Source organism: Urocitellus parryii, unplaced genomic scaffold, assembly GCF_045843805.1.
Source record: "Urocitellus parryii isolate mUroPar1 unplaced genomic scaffold, mUroPar1.hap1 Scaffold_61, whole genome shotgun sequence".
NCBI lineage: Eukaryota > Metazoa > Chordata > Mammalia > Rodentia > Sciuridae > Urocitellus > Urocitellus parryii.
This window is the reverse complement of record NW_027554109.1, coordinates 2,911,417-2,932,153: the sequence shown is the minus strand read 5'-3', so window position 1 is coordinate 2,932,153 and position 20,737 is coordinate 2,911,417. Positions and strand designations below refer to the sequence as shown.

The 20,737-nt window shown below is 47.5% G+C and overlaps 1 pseudogene; it reads right to left on the bottom strand.

Moving 5' to 3' along the window:
* Nucleotides 1-7,491: 7,491 nt before the first annotated feature.
* Nucleotides 7,492-20,737, bottom strand: part of LOC144252846 (leucine-rich repeats and immunoglobulin-like domains protein 1) — a 32,885-nt pseudogene continuing 19,639 nt past the window's right edge.

Genomic DNA, 20,737 nt, shown 5'->3' with positions numbered 1-20,737 from the left:
TGCTGATCCTTGGCTGCGTTTGGGAAGGGCCTGTGCATCTTTCCAGCTGACAGGAGTCTGCGAAGGGACCTTGGATCGCAGGACTCAGGTCCTCCAGTGCCCCTGAGCCAGGTGAGTCTCCCAGGACCCTGCCCACTGCTGGTTTCCAGGTGGAAAAGGAACGGGGCCAGGGGCGGCCACTCTCCAAATCCTCTACCCTCCCCGTGCGCTGCCACCCCTGGTGCAGCCTGCGGGTCTGGAGCTGGAAGGCAGGGCCAAGTGAGGGCAGGGGCGGAAGGGGCGGAAGGGGCGAGGTGAGCAGGAGCTCAAGGGCGGGGCCTGGGGGGGCGGTGTCTCTGGGCGGGCAGAAGCCTGGCTGCAGGAAGCAGTGCTGCCGCTGAGGCCTGTGCTGTTGGATCCACCCACCAGCAGACACGTGGAGAGAGACCTTAGGACCTGGTCAGGCTCTGGCCGGTGGCAGGGCGCCCTGTGGAAGGGGCAGCAAGGAGGCTTCTGGAGCCAGAGCCAGGGAGGTGGGGAGGCTAGCGGCGGGCTCGAGAGGTTTAGTGGTTTTTAGTGTGGCTCCATGTCTTCCGCGGACACATTATTCTTCTCTGGCTCTTGTACACCCATGGTATTGTGAAATTTACCTCCATTTGCAATTTATTTATTATTTAGATGACTGAAAGCCTTGCTAAGAGAATTATATTGTAATTAACAGAGAGACCCGACCAATCACAGCAGGGAGGTTTGTCCTGGCCAAATGAGACAAACACCATTTGCAACCTGCAAACTTGTAACAAGTTGAGCTCTTCCAGCAGTTTGCATCTCTTTTGTGTCTGGAAGTGCTGACTAGTTCTATGCCCCTTCTACTCTTCTGTTCTTTTTTAAAAAAGACTTGTTGAATAAACTTTTTTTTTTAACTTGTGCAAGATGTATCATTTACCAGTGAAATTAGTATCTAATCTAAAAATTTATTAATTTAGATATAAGTGTATCTTTGATGTTTGAAATGAATTTGCATGCTTAAGAAATCTATTAATATTAGAAATAAAGCAAGAAGGGAAAAGTAGATCTGAAATAGTTAAGCTACAGAAATTTATGTTGAAACCAGTCTTTAGTTTTAAAGATCCTATTACTGACTTTGCTAAGTTTTATAACAAATGTCATGCTGGTCGCATTCACATTGCATGATTTATCATTTTACATATTTCTGTGCTTGGGATTGGACCCAGGGCTGTATGCATGCTAGGTAAAGTATCAATGAGCTATACTTCAGCTCCTAATATTAATTTTTAAAAGATTCTGTTCATTTCAGCTAACATTGTTTTATACCTCAGTGGTAGTTTCCAGTATCTTATGTTATCCTTAGCCAGATGATAATATCACTGGGATCTGAGCCATTGTTGCTGTTGTAAACAAATTGAAAAACAAAAATGAGAATTTATTCTAATTCAAAGCCTACAGGGCTGTGGGGTGGAGCCAAAGTCTTAATTAACAACCTTATGACTCCCTGTAGGGAGGGAGTCAATTCCTGGGACAGGAAAACCCTGGAGGCAGGGCAGGTTCTTGGTAAGGATGGAGGGCTCTCTGGTGGGCTGCAGAGCACCTCGAACATGCCTTGGTCTGCTGCCTGGGTTCAGTAGGGCCGCGGTACCTCATCTGCCCCCATTCCCAGCTGCCTCCACCACTGCGCATGGCCCTTGTCTATGCCCACGTGCTTTTGTTCTGCATGGACGCCAGACACTCCAGAGGCAGGTGCTCTCACTTCTTGGGGCTCACCAGGGCAGAAGTGGAACTGCCTCCCTGGGGTGAGAGAGCAGACAACATTCTGGCATCTCTTCCAAGGGTTTCGTTTCCACCTGGTTCCCTGCCTTCTACCAGAGCCCAGTACCACGTGGGCTCAGCCTCTTCCCCACAGACCAGTGGGCTTCATTCATGCCCTCTGGATGAGTGAGTATCTGGGCTCCACTTTGTGCTTTGAGAGTTGACTCTTTAGTCCTTCGAAGTCCTTCTAAAAGATCAGGGGTGGAAAAAATGCCTTGTGAGCTCTAAGATTGGCTAGTGCCAGGGAGGCTGGATAAATGCTAGCTGGGAATATTTTAGCTCCAGCCTCACAAAGATGCCTCTAACTGACACATTGTGTTAAAAGGGTTTGCCAGTAGAATTGCTTGCACTTCCCATCTCTAGAAGATTGGCAAGACCAAGCAGACATTTGTACTAGAGCAAAGGAGTCTTCTCTGAACCACCTATCTATGCCAGCTCTAAGGCCAAGGAGAGGATAGTTTGCCCCAAGAAGAGTCCTTACAGTGTCAGGTGACAATTGTGGTTCTTTGTGTTTCTTCTTTGCAGAAACAAATCCTTCCTCAGCCTTTCACTGTTTAGGACATCTATGAGCACTGGGAACAGTAAGTCTGGTTGGGCTGAAGGGTTTTAATAGGGATACCTCAGAGCAATCTTCATGGAATAAACTAAATCACTAGTCTGGTGTGAAACAGCTCACTGGAGACTTGTTTCCTCCAGGAAGCCATGTCACATCACATGTGTGGGTGTCTGGCAGTGGGGGGGGGGCATTAAGGGGTTCAATCATTGAAGAATAAAAATGTCTCACAAGCTTGTTAAAGACCAACTGAGAACTGTAAAAGCACTTTACAAAAGCAGTGAGAATGCTGAATACAAAATTTCATCTACACTGTGTTCTCATCACTGATTTGACTCTCATCTTCCAGAAATGTCATGCCATCCAGTTGGTATAGGCATTTCTTCTTGTCCTACAGAACCACAGAGCTCAGCCAGAAGCTGAAGTCAGAGAAGGCTCCAGCCCTGAAAGCCAAGAAAAGCTAAGGGTTTTACATCACCATTGGTTCAGAGAGCATGGAGGAAGAGGAGGAGGAGGAGGAGGAGGAGGAGGAAGAGGAGGAGGAGGAGGAGGAGGACGACGACCCCTCCTCCTCCTCCTGCATGTGGGTTGTTGCTAGGGGACTTAGGCCACCCAGTTTGGCCCCCATCCTTGGTGCTAGTGGGGATCCAGCTGGTTCTAAGTAGTGCCTGCATGAACCAGCACCTGTCAGAGACAGTTCATTGCTACTGTTCCTTAATGTTACTGATCACTCATGGTTATGTTCAAGACCAAATGAGAACTATAAAAGCACTTTAATAAAGGATTGAAAATGCAGAATACAAAATTATATTCTGCACCATTGGGAAGGCCGGTGGGATAGTGGATTTTTGGGGTGGGAAACCCTCCTAGGTTCTCCCCTAGTGGGAGTCCTGGGAAGACCAAACCTTTTAATGGGAGAGATTTAAAAGCCATAACAGATCTGATGAGCCTTTTAGCTATGGCAAATAACTAGGGATGCAGGGGTAAACCCCCCAAACCAGGTTGGTCCATGTAGCATATCAGCTGCCCTTCAGAAGTACCCAGAAACTGCATTTTTTTTTACAAATCTTGATGGGGTGGAAAGAAGACCACATTGTCAGAAGTGCTGTGGAAACACTATAGAAGGCTTCTCTCAGACCTGTCTTCTGTGTGGACCTGGGGGGTTTCTCAGGAGTACTGATCTCCACCCTCATTATGGAATTTGCACACTGGTTTGAAGGGCTGTGCAAGGCACTGATTTCTGAGCATTAGCACAGTGATTCTATACATGCCACTGTTTTCCCTTCTCCTGACTTCAAGTCTCCCTGAGCTTTCACAGCAGCAGCCATGACTCTCCAGAGCAATGGCCATGTCTCCTGGGCATGGTGTTACCATTTTTTTTGCTTACATAAAAGACAGTTTCCTAATTTTTTCACCTTCTTGAATTCTTTAATACAATTTTTTTTATTTCAAAAGAAAGGCAGGATTCATTATAAAGTCTACATTATACTATTCAGAAGTATATGAAGCAGCAGGATCAGAAGTTCGAGGCTGGCTTGCTAACATAGGGGGACCATGTTTCAAAATTTTAAAAAAGGCTGTTGCTCAGTTGTAGAGCACTTCTGTGGCAACCCTCACAACAAAGGAGGAGGAGTTTAATTGAATTTAGAATGTTGGAAAATTGCTTTGAAAAAGAAAAAGAAAAAAATCACCCATACTCTCTCCATCTATAATTAAGTAAATTATTATTTTACTTATTTATTCTCAGACTGCTTTGAAATGATCACACTGAATATATATATATATATATATATATATATATATATATATATATATCACTTTAACTTCTTAATTTATAAATGCAAAACAAGTACACTTTGAACTAGAAAAAGCATATACAAGGAACCTGGAAGATTTATTTTTCTCCTCTTCTGCTTCCTTTTGTTCATTGCATGTGTCTATTGGTGGGTGCCCTGTAAAACTTCCTCTCTTCTGTATAGGCTCAAATGAGTGTTCACTATTGAAAGCATGAGTACAAACTTATGCATTAAACAGAAATGGTCAAATTTCTTAATGACTGCCTAAGCAAATTTTTACTTTACTTTTTCATGCTGGGGATTGAACCCAGAGGTGGTGAGCCACTGAGTCACATCCCCAGCCAATTTTTATATTTTCTTTTGAGAAAGGGTCTCACTCAATCTGCATAAACAGGGAAGGCCTGAGTCTGAGCACTCTGGGCTGGTTTCCTCTGCAGGCCATACCTCTGAGCTCGGTGGGTGGTCTTGCAGCCTCTTTCACACTTGGCATTTTCAGTTTCTCCTCCAAGGTTATGTGAACCAGGAGCTTCTCTGAGCCAATTCCCAGGCCTCAAAGTTCACTATCAAGGTACACAGACTCTTTGCTTCCCATATTCTGGAGAACAAAGATGACCCAGATGGCAGACTGGGATCTCAGCACGAAGGAGCCATCGTTCCCCTTAAAACAGGTAAGTCAGGGGTGGTAAGCCATGAAAGGAAAAGGCAGTGAGCCTCTTTTGTCCTCCTGTAGCAATAATGCCACCAATATGGTCCAGTCTACTACCATGATCTCTCCAAATGAGGGGTTTTGATCTCCAGTGAGACAGAGCAACACTCCTCAAAGTGCAGGTAGGGCCTATCCTGACGTGTCCGCTCCCACGCTCTGGCAGCCCGGGAGCCATGTGTATCCAGGAGGGGAAGCTGGTTGCAGCTAGAGGAGAACATCTGCCTAAAGGAAGCAGCACCCTGACTCGTGAAGTACACATTTCTCTCTCCAGCCAGCCCTTCTGACTTTTCTTCCCAACACACACAATCCTGCTGTGGATTATAGGCACTAAAGGTGACTCAAACAAAGGCTGAGCTGGCAATGGACCAGCCCAAAGCAACTCTGACACACTGTAAAGCACTGACTATCCCCTGGCCACCCTGGGCTTCTAGGTATGTCTCAAGCAAGCTCTGCCGAGGGTGACAACTCCAGGACCTGGCAAGGTACGGCACACAGAAGATGATCACATGGCCTTTGGAGAGAAGATTCAGGGGTCTGTGGGCACAGTCAGGCTCACAGCCCTCAGCCAGGTGTGACGTGGATGCTTACCTGTACCACTCCTCACGTGAGTACCTCCAGAGCCAGTCCACTGAGCTTTTTTGAAGAGCCCAGCAGATAAGACTTGATGCATGTTCAGCCCAGAATGGTGTCGATCTCTGACAAGGTCAGAGGCTGCGGTCTGAGGCAGTGTCCAGACCCAGGCTTTGATCTTCAGATACAGCTTCACCGGCTGTCCCAGCCGCAGATTGTTTGCTGACTTTCCTCCCCAGTGTTCTTTGTGTTAGATGTGGGTGTGTGTTCTTTGTGTTAGATGTGGGTGTGACAAAGAGACAGTTGAGAAGAGGGTGTAGAAGGATTTCTTTGCCTGTGTCGTCACCACACAATTATAAAATGCTAAGCAGAGGTGTGGAAAGTTGTAAATAAAGGCGGCACCAGAAGTCACTCTGCCAGGCAGTGAATCTGCTTATCAGTCACCACTTGTGTATTCAGTGCCCCCCACCCCAAGGAGCCTAGAGCCCAGGACTGGAAAGGCCAAGGGGCTTCTGTGTCGATGGATTGGGAGTTGAGTGTCTACAAGCCCTTCACTTTTATTTTAAATCTGCAATTTGTTACGGAGGGACCTTGTTATTCATCCATTTACTCATTTTACAAGCAGGGAAACTGAGTTTTTGAGAGGAGCTAGGTCCTGGGTGGAATTACGTACGTTGGTGGTAAAGTCAGACTCACAGACCAGACCTTCTGACCCTGCTCTGGTCAGCCTGCTAAAAGACTCCTTCTCCCTCCCGGTTTCCCTTTCATCTCACAGGTAGAGAGGGCCTCACTTAAACATTCTGGCTTCGTAGCCTTTTACCCACCCTTATTTGAGTGGAGGATTTGAGTAAGAAGGCAAAAGAGCTCTAAGTTGAATGTAAGGTCCATGTGTGAGGAAGGCATGAACTTTGGAGCATGTTTGGGGCAGAGTGACCCCTGGACCTTGCCCTCCTGTCTATAGCATGGTAAAAGGATGAGCATTTTCCCTTGCGTCCTCTCAGCTCTCACCATATGATATTTGTCCCAGCTCCCAATGGTCTGCGACCCCAAGTCCTCTCTCAGTAGATGCCACCAAGGAAAGCAGCAAGAAAGGCTTGAAACGGGAGTTGTCAGAAGACCAGTCAACCCCCAAGATCAAGAAGAAGCAGCAGCCAGAGATCAGGGAAGGCTGAGAGGGAGCTCTTTTATCAGAAAAGCCCTCCATGCCTTCCAAAGGGACATCAAAGGGAGACGAAGCAAGTGGCATCCGAAAGGAAAAGAAGGGGAAGGAAGGAATCTTGTGACCCCCAAGGGGCCCAAAACAAGCCAGAGGGGAGCTGGGGATGGTGAAGGTCAAGGTTGGAGATCCAAATGTCCCAAGAAGCAAAAGCAAGAAGAAGAAATCTGATAAAGGTAAGTAAACCCATGTCCTTAGGCCATGCTGAGTGTGTCCGGGCCCCTCAGACAACTGTTGGTTTTCCACCCACGCAGAGGAAGATCCTTGGGAAGTGCTTTGTTCAGGGTCTTGGGGGCAGCTAGTGGCAAAGCCAGGAAAGAATCCGAAGCACCTGGTTCAATGGGGAATGCGGCTCCCCAAAGCCCAGCAATCTCTCTTCGCACCTAGTCGTCACATTTCCAGCTTCAGGCTTCCAGTAGGCCCAGGCTCAGGCTGCATCCTGACCATTGCAGAGAATGGTATCCTCTACCCTGTGCCCCATGTCAGATTTTGGAAGAGCCTATTTCTACGTCCAGCTGTGGGGTGCTTATTGGACCAGCACGCCAGAGTCCTTTTCGTCTCTCTAGACTTCATTTTCTCATGTATTGATACCTCTGCTGGGGTCTGCACTCAGTGGGTCCTTGTAGGTCTTCATGCCTGCACAAGTACCTAGAGAACCGAGGCTCAGAGTAGCAGTCTTCTCCTGGTCACAGGTTTTCACTGGCTCCAAATTGGCCACCCTTAGCACACTGTGGGCCTTGGAGTTTAACCAGTTTGACACAGATTCATTGTGAATCTCTTCTTCTTTCCTCTGGATTATCTATGGGTGTCTTCCATCGAATGGCATCTGTTAGCCTGGGAGGGTTCATCTTTCTGGGTGCCGACGACCAGACCCGCTGCCGGCTGTCAGACGTGGGGAAAGAGGGTTCCTGAGCGGATGCCACTCGTGCACTTCCATGAAGAAAGGGGGCCCCCGCGAGAGCCCTGCCTTCTGGGCAGCAGCAGAACTGTGCTGAGGCCCAGAGCTGCTGCGACTGTGACCCTGGTACCCAGGGTCAGACTGGCTGGAGTTGTCATCAGGGTGCCCCAAAGAAGAAAGTGTGTCATGGTGGGACTCTGAACAGCCCCCCAGAACCCCTTAATGAGTGTGCCTGGCAGTGCCACAGCCAGCCTGGCAAAGCTTGCATTTGATATGTATATGATCTGTCATTTCCTACCACCCCATGGTGGATGCTGTAGAGAGCCTGTTACAATTTGAAAAGAATGACAAGGGGAAGGGGGGAGTGGGGCGGCGGCACAAAAGCTGTGCATGTGGGCATTTCTCCCTGGGGTCAGTTCCTGTGGGGTAAGGTTAGAGCTCTGTTTAAGAAGCACCTGTGGCAGGTGCAGACAGGCATTCTTCCTGTTAACCAGGTGCTATGTTCAATGGCCCTCAGGTGGCACCTAACAACACATGGTCCAGTGACCCATGTGGTGTGAGAGAGGAAGTGGGCATCTGCAGCTCCAGTGGCTAAATAGGGGCGTGCAGTCCCTCGGGAAGGCTGATCCCTACTCCACTGCTCTGCCTCAGGCTCAGACGCGGCCTGGACCAGTGCTGGAAACAGCAATGCTTCCTCTTCCTTAGTGGAGTCATCGCTGGAATGAGAGAAGATGAGATGGAAAAGTCACTGCACTTTGGATTTTATGGCTTTACGAATGAAGTGCACGTGTAGAAAAATTCAGAGAGAAATCATAGGAATCTAACTGTCGTGTCTGCCCTGGAGCCATAGTACAGGATCCTGCCTTGCCTAAATTTCCCCCTATTGGGGAAAATATCAAAAGCAGAATGACTGCATTGATAAGGTATCTCTGGAAAAGAAGGAACGAGCCCAGCCATATGCTCAACAGTTATAAATCAACCTTTCTTAAAGACACTTCAATGCCATTTGTTAGACACTCCAATATTTTACATGATTTTCAATATACATTGTACCAAAATTTCTATAGATAAATAACTCTGTACATAAAAGTAATTCTTCCTGTTTCACATTGCCTCTCAGAAGCAGCAGATTCACATATTTTGTGAAAGTAACATTAATAAGTTAACTGTTGAGGACAAAACTCTAAATGTGCTTATCTTCTGGAAAAATGTTAACCTCTGATAGAACATCTTACACAGGTAGCCATTTGGCTAATATCTCCCCTTCAGCCTTTTGGCTAAAGAAATGTACTTTGAGATTTTTTAAGGACCTTATTTGTTTCAATGTAATTTTCAGTGAATTGGCACTCATAAGATGGTTAGCTACAGGGCTCAAAAGTGAAAACTCTCCCAGGTCTAGGGCTGAATCTTATGTAGTCTATGCCTAGTCCCGTCTGTGTGAGGGAAGGGTGTGGACAGGCCTGCTCTGGCTCCTCAGCAGAAATAGCCCTGAAGGGTGAGAACTTGATCTTTTTTATCCCCCAATGTAATATTATATTGGCAGAATTAAAACGTCACTATTGAAAAATGCACAGCTACCAACACCAGCAGCCTTTGCCTTAATAAAAAGCCTCAGCTAACAATCCGGCAACATGGATAAGACCACATTTGCTTTTAACAAAGAATGAAGAAAGAAAAGGAAGAAAGCCTAAATGTTCTGACCCATGGTGTGTGGTGGATTAGCAACATTCACTCCACCTGTCCCCAGGGCCCACTTCCAGGGTGATGAGGAGAGTCTCCTCGGTCACCCTGGCTGGGCTCCTGGCCATGCAGTGCACTTGGCTGCTTGCTGACTCTGGATGTGGGGTGAGAGCGGAGGGCCTGCTCCTTGGAGAAACTCTCCACGTCAGCATTGCAGTCACTGCACCCAAGAGAGCTGCTGGGCTGTGAAGGAGAGAGCGAGCCAGATCAGAACCACTGCCAGCTCATCTCCATCCCGCACACAGAACAGGCCACTCACTCACATCCAAGTGAGGTCCTGCTCCCCGACCAAAACCTTCACGGAAAAGTCTGGGGACATGCCACACTGTTAGTGGAGATGGGTCTTCCATGCTCACATGCGTAAGATCAAACTAATCTCGGACTTAGAGAATGTAGTCGCACTACTTTGATCACAGCCAAAAAATGAAGAAGAAAGCAAAAGCAAACCCCAACAGTTGAATTAGGTACCATGCAGGGTTAAGAGTTTTCTGAACAACTAGAAGTTTAACCTCAAAACAGCCCTGGTGAACAGATACTAAATCTCCCTATGTTGCTTATTATTCTGGAAAATTTTTGCTCAGATTTACTGTATCATAAATAGTATCTAAGAGACACTTCTAGAATTAAAAGGGCACCAGGCCAGACCTTCCTGTTTATATAGTAAATTCAGAGAGAGTACTAGATGGAAATGTAGGCATCTCCCCTCTTCATTTAGTGAGTAGGTCAACCCAGGTTTTGATTTCAAAAAGGCACTCTGATAAAAGCATCACCTACCCATCTCAGGTGGACCAGGTGCCCGGTAGCTTTCTGTGTCCATGTTCCAGGGCTCTTTACTGTACCTGACACAGAGCTTGGGCTGCCTGCGCGTGATGCTGTGAACACCAACCTCTGGGAAGAGGCCTCCATCTCTGAGACACACACCTGCAACAGACTCCCCGGTTTAGAAATTGCTTAGGATGTCTCAATGAGCCTTAGGAACAGAATGGGCAGAGCTGCTGCTGCAGTCTTTCTATCAATGGTGGGTGGAGCTGGCAATGGGCCTGTTTCCTAGTAACATTTTCCCAGCAAGCAGTCCTTCAGCATCCACAACCATGTTAGAGGAGCAGCTCTCACGGGCTCGGGCTTCAGCCCAGCAAGTGCTCATGATCTTCCACCCACTAAAACCGCACCCCTCTAGAGTGCTCTCCCTCTGACACAGAATACAGAGCATATCTGGGTACAGCCCTTGGACTCTCATCCCTTGGTATCCATGAGGGGCCGGGCCAGAGCCCCATGAAGATACCCAAATCCAGGGATGCTCAAGCCCCTTGTATACAATGACACACCATTTGCACATTACCTACATATGTCACCCCATATGAGTCACCTCTAGATTAATCATCATGTATACAATGACACACCATTTGAACATTACCTACATATGTCACCCCATATGAGTCACCTCTAGATTAATCATCATGACTAGTAAAATGTAACTATATACATGGCTGTTGGACTCTATTTTAGGGAATAATGACGAGGAAAAGAAGGCTGCATGTTCGTGCAGCTTCTCTGCCCTGAATATTTCTAGTGTGTAGGTACTCGAACCCACAGACACCAACAGCCAACTGTGCAAGCAGGGCTGGGATTCGGGGCCTGGCTTGTCCCTTGCAGCTGTTCTTACAGCAGTCCTACCTGATCCCGACTGGGACACTCACTACTGATCCCAGGGGGTGACTTTCCTGAGACACAGGGTGTTAAAACCTCTGCAGGATTTGACAGACCAGGGCTGAGCCAAAGAGCAGAGGCCTTGGCAGGGCAGCCACCTTTTCACCTGATGCTGCCCATCTAATGCCAGATGCCTGTCTTGGGAGGAGCTAGAGGCCATCTCTACCCATGGGGGACAGTCACCCAGAGCCCCACCTCACTGTAACAGAGGCCTTACCGTCACTCTCGATGTCCTCATTGGCCCGGTGGCCACCATCAGTCCCGACCACAGTTTCTTGCTGGTCAGAAAGGGTCCCCTGAGAAGAGAGGTAGCTTGGAACACTGGTGGCACAAAGGTTTCATCTGAAAGGAGATAAGACAATGAAATATCAGGGTTGCAGTGACAACAGATGCATTTGCATATTCAATGTGAGGCCTCAAACAGGATGCCCTGGAAAAGCCATCGAAGCTGCTCAGAGACCAGGTGGAGCTGGTGCAAGAGAAAGGCCCTCCCAGACCTGAGACTTACCTGAGCCCAGGTCGAAAGCAGGGAAACCAATGTGAGGACCACAAATATGGAGAAGAGAGACAGGAAGGGGACCGAACTAACAAACCAGAGCACTGTGAGTTTCAGGGACAGTCCACCATGTGGCAAGCAGCAGGACTTATGAGGAGGATATCAGCAGGCAGTTTGTTAATATTTTTTTAAAGAGAGAGAGAGAGAGAGAGAGAGAATTTTTTAATATTTATTTTTTAGTTCTCGGCGGACACAACATCTTTGTTGGTATGTGGTGCTGAGGATCGAACCCGGGCCGCACGCATGCCAGGCGAGCACGCTACCGCTTGAGCCACATCCCCAGCCCTGTTGATATTTTTTAGTGTCAACTGTCATGGCTTCTCCTGACCTGAAAATAAATGCCACCATGCTCACCTGTGTTGGTGACGCTGTGCTGCTCGCTCTTCTTCCTGATTTGGTAGATGATGCACACCCACACCAGAGACGTCAGAAGGATGCTGCACACCAGGGCAATGGTGAAGACGCTCATGGTGGTCTCGTCCTTCCTGGTAGATGATGCACACCCACACCAGAGACGTCAGAAGGATGCTGCACACCAGGGCGATGGTGCACATGCTCATGGTGGTCTCGTCCTTCCTGCAGCCAGGTGTGGGCAAGATGCTCAGCTGGCTGTGAGTGCGCTCTGTGCCCAGGATGTTAGATATCTCTCAGGTGTACGGGCCTGCATCCTCCACCACCATGTTCTAGACCACCAGCAGCTGGTTGCCGGGTGAAGTGGCGCCTGTGGGTGAGGCTCAGTGGGCGGTTACCCTTGAGCCAGGTGATTGGGGTGAGGGGCTGCTGGCCAACTTTCACTGGAGGGCTACCATCTCCTCAACAGACACCACGCAGTCTTCCAAGGGTACCACCAAGGGCAGGGGCTCTGCCAGAGGTCAAGTGACCTCACACTCACTCTGGGGCCTCAGTGCTGTGGGTCTGCTTCGTTCTCTAGACATGGCACAATCCCACCAGAGAGCTTCTGTCAGAGCAGCAAATTTTCAGATGGCTGATCTCAGGTCACAAAGATGCTCCTGTTCCCAAGCTGGCCTGTGTCCCTGTTCTTGACTCAGACCACACCCCTCCTGCATGCTGTCTGGTCTCCAGTTGCTCAAGGCTCTGGCATGGCACTGGCCTTTAGTATTTTTAAAGAGATAGGGCCAGATGTGGTGGCACACGTCAGTAATCCCTACAGGTTGGTAGGCCAAGGCCAGGAGGGTCAGGTGTTCAAAGCCAGCCTCAGCGAAACCGAGGCACTAAGCAATTCAGTGAGACCAGGTCTCTAAATAAAATACAAAATATGGCTGGGGGTGTGGTTCAGTGGCTGAGTGCCTCTTGGTTCTATCCCCAGTACCAAAAATATTTTTCTTTAAAAAGAGGAAAAATCCTAAAATCAGCCCCAAATTTCAAACAGTAGAAACACCTTCCAATAACTCCTAGGCTCCAAAGAGCAACTCCACAGCGCTTGCCCTAGGTGCTGTTTAAGACCCCTACACACACACACACACACACACACACACTCGGAATACATCAGGGATGGAACCTAAGACAGTCCGGGTGACATTCGCCGACACAGACACAGAGCCTGTTGAGTTCTGGGCAGTGCAGCTGTAAATGCCCATTTCCACATCAGTGATGAGAACACACGTCGTCTTCTGGCATGACATGCATGCGATGTTCCCGAGCCACAGGGAAGTCTCAGCCTCTGTCCTTCTGCCAGGCAATCTGGGGTTTGGGATGGCCCGTGGCAGCACACTCAAGGGGAGCCCAGGTGCCTCTCCGGATGGTGATGTCCTGGGGCCTTTTGGTAAATGATGGCAGCACTGGAAAACAGACACAAAGGGGATTAGGGGATAGCTAGCTGCAAATGCAGGGGATGCCTCTGGGGAAGAGATCCCCAGTGTGCGAGGGCCACAGCTCGCTCCCTCCCCGACCTGTGCCTTCACCAGCCCAGGACTCTGCTACAGCCAACAAAGAGCAATGAGCATCCCAGGGAAAGAGCCAGCGTCTCCCCACCATGGCACGGCACTTCCTCAACCTCTCCGCTCCAGCTAGCGATAGAGTCTCAGGCTGTGGCTGACATTCTGCCTCCTGCACCTCATAGGGTGAGGGGTCATGCAGGTGGAGTTGTGGCCTAAGGCTTTCCTGCATTCACAAGCCACCAGGAGAGAGGCCAGCAACAGGAATACCTGCTCACGAAGCTGGAGTCGCAGAGAGAAGGTCCATGCCTCCCTGGGGCAGCTCGAGGGCCACACAGTCTGAGGGCTCACTGGCGCAGCCTGTGGGATGCCAGAGTCAGGGTCCAGCTGCACAGCAGGCGTCTCCACCATTCCTGACCAAGCTGCTCTGGTCAGCCAGGCACGTGGCACATGCCTCTCATCCCAGTGGCTCAGGAGGCTGAATCAGGAGGATCATGTTCAAAGCCAGCCCCAACAACGCAGCAAGGCCCTAAGCAACTCAGAGATACCCTGTCTCTAAAGTAGAGAAAATGGCTGGGGATGGGGCTCTGTGGGTAAGCACCTGGGGACCTCTTTTACCTGGTATAAATAACGACTTCCCTGGCAGGGAGTCACTTAGCGGTCTGAGTCTTGAGGTGGCAGTGGGGCCTCTCTCGGAATACACCAAGGCCACCCTGCCAGAGCGAGGTCAAGTTTGCTCTGTGTCTGTGGGGCTGACTGAGCACAGCGCACCACCACTTCTGATGACCCGCGAGTCAACTCTGTCACTGGCACTTTAAGGATCGGAAAATCTCCCCAGGTTCCATGGTGAGGGCACGTGCCCACTCATGCTCCTCCCGTCCCCCTCCACAAACAGCAGCCCTGAAGAGAGCCGCTCCGACACGCTGGTTCCTGAGTACAGGACCTCGTGCCACCCTCCAAGACACGGGTCCTGCTCTCTGCTGTCTTGAGAGGTAGCGACCTGCCCCTGCCCAGGATGGCCTGTGCCTCCACAGCTCTGCCACCCACTCAAGGGCACAGCTTCCCCAGGATCTGGGTTTGTGTAGAACCTGGAAACTGGACCACATGGTTCCCGGAGCACAACAGACAGAAGTGCAAGGCTCAGCTCTGCTGCTCACCTCACATCCCAAAAGTCACCCGAAGCCAAGGAAGAAGGGTGCTTTAATCTGCAGAGCTTTCTCCCGGCCAAACCCAGGGAACAGTGTGATCTAATTCCACTCCTGCCTCCGTCCTCTCTGAGGTGGACAGCAGTCGGAATGAGGTGCCTGGGAGAGACCAACAGGGGCACTTCCATACCGTCCACCGTGAGCCGGGCCTTGTGAGAGTAGGCGGAGCCAAGGTGGTAGGTGATAAGACACTGGTAGTGGCCCTGATGCCCCAACGTGGCAGGCCGGAGGTGCAGGATGGTGGTGTACTCCATCACTCCCCATCCTGCATGCATACGTGTCTGCATGCATACGCAGTTCTCTGTGTCTGCGTCGACCAGAAGCTCATTGTCTTTCTTCCAGGCAAACGTCTGGGGGGTTGCTGCTGCTGACTGCTGAGCACGTGAACTGGAGGTCCTTGCCCACTGTGGGTGATGATCTGTGGCTTTGGGAAGTCATTTTGGGAGAAAAGGGCCACCGTGAGGAGACAGGAGCCAGCTGCTCTCATGCTGGCACAAACCTGGGCCAGACGCTGTGAGAGCCTCGCCAGGGACACCAGACCCCACTCGGGTGAGGCCATGAGCACATCCTGGACTAGAAATGGGCCCACCGTGCTCGGTCATCTAGCCTCCAGAAGTCTCCAGGAGGCCCGTCCCACTGCACTGCTGGCACTCACACTCAGCACACAGAGGTGACACTTGTTGTGGCTGCACAAAGGACTCTGGCAGGATGCCTTCCAGAATGTCAGGACTTCCAGAAATCTGAACTCCCTTAAAATGATGAAAGTACTGACAAAATGGAAAGGATCAACTGTGCTGATTTCTGGGAAACCAAACACAACGATCCACTGGGTGTGGACTCAAGAAAATGGAGTCCTCTTAGAAAGAGATAGGAGCTCTCTGGTGTTGTGAGTTACCCCAAGTCCCACCTGCCCCCACCCCTCTCTGTGACAGCCTTGAAACTCAGCAGTTAGCAACCATTGAGGTGGCAGGTGGAGCTCCCCCCAAAGCCCCATCAGAGCAGTGTCACTGTGTGACCTGTCAGGCCACGACCTGGAAAGCCCCACGCATGAAGAAGCCACCACAGAAAGCCCTGTCCCCAGGCTTCTGATGAAAATAGTGGCCACTGTGTAACAGAGCCACTGTCCAAGGTGACTGTACCAGTCGGGGCGGACAGGACAGTGGTCAAGAAGCTGAAGGAGAGTCAGGCAAATGAGATGCCAGCAGCAGGCCCTGTGAGGTCCCCCAGAATCCTGGGAATCAGAAAGGCCACATCCACGTACAGGGCTATCCACGCACCCTGGAAAGACCCAGGGGAGCCCTCACTTCTTGCCTGGGCTGGGCTGGCAGACATGCACAAGGAGGAAGTGAGGGTGTGGCCCACCGTGCACACACTCGGCCTGGGTGAAGGACTCAGGATTGCTGATGGGGGTGACCTAAGGACTTCTGTGTCCAAATATTGGCTACTCACTAGCAAACCAAGCAGGAACTCAGGGGGTGTACAGAGCAGGCTCCACAACAGTTGTCAGGAGAGGCCCTAAAGGAACGGTGATGGAACAGCAAGTGCTGGGGGAGGACAGGAAGATCGGACTCTGGACTTGCCACCTCATTTCATCTTTTTTTTTTTTTTTTGAGCTAGGTCTGGAACCCAGTGGTGCTTCACCACTGAGCCACATCTCCAGCCCTATCTCACTGGGTGGCTTAGGGACTCACAAACTTGCTGAGGCTGACTTTGAACTCAAGATCCTCCTGCATCAGCCTCCTGAGACAGTGGGATGGGGCCTGTGCTATCGCGTCTGGCATATTATTTTATCTTAAACACCCAATTTCAACCATCAATTATGAAACAGGAGAAAAAAAGTTAATACAACCTGTCCCTGAGAAAACTGAGACCTTGGACTTATTAAATAATATCAGCTCTTATAAAGATACTAGAAAAATTAAAAGAATCAGTGTCTAAGAGAATTAAAGCATGACAACACTTTCTTACTCAAGAGAAATGAACAATGAACAGAAAACTTAAAAATGAACCCAATACAAACCATGGCATTTAGAAGTATAGTAACTGAGATCATAAACCCACCCCAGGGCTGGGGTCGAAGCTCAGTGGTAGAACACTTGGCCACATGTGTAAGGCCCTGGGTTCAGTCCCCAGTACGACATTTAAAAAATCTAAATAAAATAAAGGTATTGTGTCCGTCTACAAATAAAAATATTTAAAAAAAATCTACCCTAGAGGGCTCAGGAGCAGTACTGGGCTTGTAGATGAGTCCGTGAACTTGAGACAGCAGAGATATCCAGTGGGTGGGAAACAAAAAAATGTGAAATACACAGAACTACAGAGATCTGTACAAGAGCATCAAGCATGACAACACAGAGATAATGAGAGTCCAAGAAGAGGACCGAGGAAGAGGGAGAGTATGTTTGCAGCTCTGATGGACCCAAACATACGAAACTGGGTGGAAAACATGCACCCACATATCTGAAAAGTTTAATGAACTCTTAAGCAAAATTCATTCAAAAGGCCTAGGTGCGTCATAGTCAAGCATCAAATGCCCAAATCAAAGAATCTTGAAAACAGCACAAGGAAGACAACTTACCACATGCAGGGCATCCTTGAAACCACTCGTAGCTGGTTTCTTATTAGAAACCAGGAAGGTCAAAAGGCAGTGGGAGTCATATTCAAAGTACTTAAAAAGTCTGTGAATCCCAGATCCAGCAAAACTATCTTTCAAAAATAAATACGAAATTAAAACATTCCCAGATTATAAAAAAATATCCAAATTGAGAGAATTTATTGCTACCAGACCTGTCCTACAAGAAATACTAAAAGGAACTGGGCATCATGGCACATGCCTGTAATCCCAGTGGCTCATGAGGCTGAGGCAGGAGGATCATGAGTTCAAATCCAGCCTCAGCAAAAGTGAGGTGCTCACCAACTCAGTGAGACCTTGTCTCTAAACAAAATACAAAATAGGGCTGGGATGTGGCTACTCACTAGCAAACCAACCAGGAACTCAAGGGGCAGTACAGACCAGGCTCCACAACACTCATGCAGGAGAGAACCTAAAGGGCCTCAGTGGTTGAGTGGCCCTGGGATCAACCCCCAGTACCCCTCCCAACAAAACAAAAGAGTAAATGATGAAACACTCTGATCAAAAGGCAAGGAGAGCCATAATGGATACACTACCTACAAGAAGTAGTTTAGATCCCAAGACAATTAAACAGTCACCCAATGTGAGACGAAATATTTTATCATGTAAATGAGGAAATCAATCCATCAGGAAGACATAAAAATTATAATATGTGCATCTAACTGAGATTTACAAAATGTAGAGCAAAACATCTCAGAAATGAAGAGAAGAACAGACAATATAACAATAATAGTCTATTTCCAAAGATGGCCAGATAAACTAGGCAGAATGACAAGGAGGAAGAAGACTTGAACTACAGTATACATCTAACATCTACATCTAACATATACCCATGGAACACACTCCACCTAACAACAGCATAATATTCTTTTGAAATGTACATGGAATGATCTCTAAGACTATATTTTAGGTCAAAACATAGGTCCAATAAAATTAAAAAAATGGAAATCACACAAAATATCTTTTTTTTTGATGACAGTGGAATGACTTTTAAATCAATAGTGAAGAGAATATTTGGAAAGCAACCTGTGGAAATTAAGCAGTGCACTTCTACACAGTAAAGAAATCACAGGGACCCTGGAAGATGCTTTGAGTTGAATGAAAACTAAACACATCATGTTAAGTCTCGGAAGCTGTGCCTAAAATGATGCTCATGGACTTATTGCTGGAAATACCTGTATTAAAGAAGTTTAGGATTGATAATCCGGTTTTTTAACTGAGAAAAAGAAGAATAAACTCTGCTCACAGCAAGCAGTAAGAAGAAATTAATAAGGGTTTGAGCAAAAATGAAAGTATGAGGACCGGAAAATGAGAAAATCACTGCAAAGCAAAAATTGGTTCCTTGAAATTGAAAAACCTTAGCTTGACTAGTGGGCAGGTGAGAAAACACAGAAGACACAAAACTGGGCACCCTATTACTAACTTTCTGTCAAGCCAAAGGGATACAGGGAACACTCTAGCTACAGTATACCAGGTAATCAGACCACCTGGTTGAAATGCTCAATCTCCTAAACTGACTCAAGAAGAAACAGAAATTTTGGATCAACATTAAGGAGACACTTTAGAGTTTAAGAATTTTTAAATGTACAATTTTAAAATTCCTACCAAAAAAAAAATCTCAGACTAAAGTGAATTCTACCAAACATTTAGAGAGAGAGCCAATCCAAAGCATCCAAAGCATTTTTTCTTCCTTTATTTGGACAAGTAGATGTGAAGAGAATATCTTCCAACTCATTTTATACAACTATTACTCTAACAACAAAACCTAAGAAAAACATCACACACAAACCAACAACAACCTAGAGAACAATGTCTGAGTATCGATGCAAAAACTTAAGCAAAACTCCTAGCAAACTGAAATGTATGGCACCTAAAATGAATTTCATACTATAATCAATTTAGGCTGAACCCAGGAAAGCAAGGTTTAACATCCAAAAATCAATGTAATAGACCATTGTCAATAAAATAAAGATGGAAAAAAACCCACACATTCATTTCAGACACACACACATATAACATATAACATATAACAGACAGAATCCAATACCTTTTCATATTAAAAATGCTCAAAAATTGGGGATAAGAAGGGAACTTATTCAACTACATAGAGTTCATCTTTGAAAACCCACAGTTAATATCACACTTAGCTGGGCTTGGTGGTGTGCGCCTGTAATCCCAGCAGCTTGGGAGGCTAAGTCAGGCATAAAGCCAGCCTCAGCAAGGACGAGGCACTAAGCAATTCAGTGAAACCCTGTCTCTAAATAAAATACAAAAGTGGACTGGGGATGTGGCTCAGGGGTTGAGTGTCCCTGAGTTCAATCCCTGGTACCACTCCCCCACAAAAACTATTGTAAATGGATTTTTTGTTGTTATTTAGTACCTCACAATTGCTGAGGGTGGCTTTGAACTCGCAATTCTCCTGGCTCAGCCTCCCAAGCTTCTGGAATTAAAGGGATGCACCACTGAGCCTAGCCCTAAAAATATTTTTTAAGAAATTTTTGCACAACTGTCAAGAAACTGAAAAACAACAATCACGATTAACAGAGTAGGAAATGATATTTACAAATCATAGACCTGATGAGGGTCTCATATTCAGAATTGATAACTCATAACAAAATAAATAGTGAAGTGAATATGGACAAATGTCTTGAGTAGCTATTTTTCCAAAGAAGCTATGCATGATCCAATAAGCATCTAAAAAGTTGTTCAACATCATGAGTCACTGTGGAAATATTAAGACTACCATGAGATTCCACTTTGTTCCTATTAACAAATCTAAAATTAAAAAATAAAAGATAGCACATGTCAACAAGCAAGAAGAGAAATCAGATCCCATACATTGCCAGTTTGTTTGTACAATCCTGAAGCCACTTTGAAAAAAAACATTTTGACAGTTCTTTGGTCAAACCTAGAGCTCCCATATGTCCCAGAGATTTTATTCCCAGGTGCAATCCCAAGAGAACTCACATAACGAACCAATGAATGAATGTTCACACCCATTAATCATCAAATCCCCAAAGTACGCACCATCTAATATTCACCATCTGATGAAGGGATGAAACGAAACCTATATCCATACAGCAGGATGTCATTCAGTAACAGAAAAGAAACTGATGCTTTAAAATTTGCTCAGGGGCTGGGGCTGGGGCTCATCGGTAGAGCACTTGCCTAGCATGTGTGAGGTGCTAGGTTCAATCCTCAGCACCAATAAAAATAAACAAATAAAATAAAGGTATTGTACCCAATTGTGACTAAAAAAATATTAAAGATAAAATAAAATAAAATTATGCTCAGGGGTCGGGGCAGCTCAGACCCCAGATTCAATCCCCTCAGTGGGGGAGAAGACCAGGCAAAGTGAGAAAGGAAGAGTTCCACAGGCCACATACCGTCCAACGGCTTTCATGTTACCTGTCCAGAATAGGCAGGTCAGGTACACACGTGGTTTAGTGACCGCCAG